General features: G+C 48.0%; 1 long non-coding RNA gene across 1 annotated transcript; it reads right to left on the bottom strand.

Moving 5' to 3' along the window:
* Window positions 1-793: 793 nt before the first annotated feature.
* LOC311213618 lies at window positions 794-1,715 on the bottom strand. The gene is made up of 3 exons (XR_014618770.1): window positions 1,404-1,715; window positions 1,235-1,284; window positions 794-841 (listed from the first exon to the last, which is right to left on the bottom strand). It is a non-coding gene; the product is annotated as an uncharacterized lncRNA (long non-coding RNA).
* Window positions 1,716-2,065: the final 350 nt, after the last annotated feature.

Genomic DNA, 2,065 nt, shown 5'->3' with positions numbered 1-2,065 from the left:
TTCCTCCCTCTTTTAGCTACCGTCCCGCCTTAGGGACTTTCCCAACCACACAAGGGCATCGTGTCCTTGGGCCTGATTGGTTCTCAACCGGCTGCGCACGTGCCCAGGCTCATATGAGTTGAGTACGGTACCTCCCTAGCCCATGACCTCCTAACTGCTCAACATCCACGTGTCCTACCTCACTTAACCATTCCTCCACAACAATCCCCATGCTTTTGCTACAGCTTTGAATATTAAAAGGACAAAATGACCAAGCAAGTAGCTGAATTTTTTTTTTTTCCATCTGGAATTAGCTCAAGCTTTTATTTACATAGAAAGAAAAGTCTAGGAGCAGAACTGATTACATGCCAAAAAAGAATTCAATTCCGTTCCACTCACAGGAAAAATCACTTACTTCAGTAAGCTGAGAACCAAAAGGCTATGCTGATGTGTTAAAACACATTACAGAACACTGGGTCCAGGCCCTCCGCTGCACCCACTTAAAATCCATCCCTACACTCACCAAGGTACAACCCCAACCCAAACACAGACGCAGCATTTCAGCTTCAACACAGTTTTGGGAACTGGTAGAAAGGACACCTCATCCTCAGCAAGGTGTGCACAGGCTACACAGGACAGGGCTTCGGGCACCTCTTTGCCTACCAAAGAAGACAGCCATCAGCACCTGCTTTGTTCAGATTCTAAAGACTAACATCACAGCCCACATTGCCTGGGACACATGATAAACAGAAGAGAAAGCGACCATACCATTTTCAAGCCATCCCTGCACATGTCACTCCTCGATGATCTGCAACCTCTTCTCAAATCCTCAACTGCTTCTGTGGAGAGCCTGCCATGGCACCTGCAAAGCAAGATGGATACCCTTCACAGTCACCTTGTGCTACTTGGCAGTTCTGCTCCAATCCAGCTCACAAACAGCCTGCCCTTCTCGTGCTGCTCTTTAGAGTGCAGCTTAGCCCCTCTGAGCCTGTGCGACACACCTGTGAAACAAAAAGAAAAGCATAGGCCTAAGCAGCATCCAAAGCCACAGCACAGCTAGGACAGTTACTCTCATCTGCTCCCTTACCTCGGCCCCCTCACCTGCCCTCGAGGAAGATGCTTCCATCTGCTCTCTTAAGCCAGCTACAACACACCTCTGAAATATAAACAGGATTTTTACTGTATTTTGTGTAGTTAACTAACTGCAGTGACAACTGCACCCCTAAAGTACCTGCTACATCTGTTCATCGCTCACCTTGCCTAAAGCAGCTATGCTCAAGTCCCACGTTGTACACTGTGTTGCAGCTTTAACAAATGAAAACAGTCACAATATAATCATTCAGCGGCCAGCATTAGAACCCATCCCTCAACAACAGCAGGGACCCCATTTACAAATTATCGTTTCAAAACAGCAGCCCCATTACCTCAGCACCTCAGAAGTAGATCAAGCCTGTCACTGAGCTGCCTACCCAGTGCTGAACAGTTCCAGATGGAGCTCTTTCCTGTGACAGGTTCCAAAGGTTTACACTCTACTGGGGACAGGAAAGAAATAAGAATAAACATTTCAAAACCCCATATCTGTAACCTTTCAAGATTCAACAGACCTCCTCAAGCACACCGTTCAAGCACTTATGCGAGCAGCTGCTCACAAGCAGATATACTCTCCCACCTCCACATCTGCCAAACACCACAGAGATGACTGTGCCTGCTGCCCTTCAGTACGTGCCCAGAGGCAGACCGGATGCCTTTGCCAAAACAGTCCAGACAATGTATTAGTACACCCACGCACTACCACGTTAGCTGTCATCACTAACTGCCAGGCAGGACAGCTCCAGACCAAACACATACACACACAGGAACACTACAAACACTACAAAACACACAACACAAGGCGCAAGAAAAGGTGACCCCCCATAGGGAAGCTCTATGGCAACAGCAAGTCAGAACAGGTGCTCTGCACCAGACCCAAGGAGAGACTCAAATGTCACGACATGAAACTGCAAGCAACTGCCAGAACTGGGATGATGGAGGCCTAAAAAGCCTGCCTTCAAGACAACAGACCAGAAGGATGGGGACTGAAAACCCC

This window comes from Netta rufina (genome assembly GCF_964035555.1).
Source record: "Netta rufina genome assembly, chromosome: 11".
In the NCBI taxonomy this organism is placed as follows: domain Eukaryota; kingdom Metazoa; phylum Chordata; class Aves; order Anseriformes; family Anatidae; genus Netta; species Netta rufina.
The sequence above is the reverse complement of the archived record's forward strand: the minus strand, read 5'-3'. Positions and strand labels throughout refer to the sequence as shown.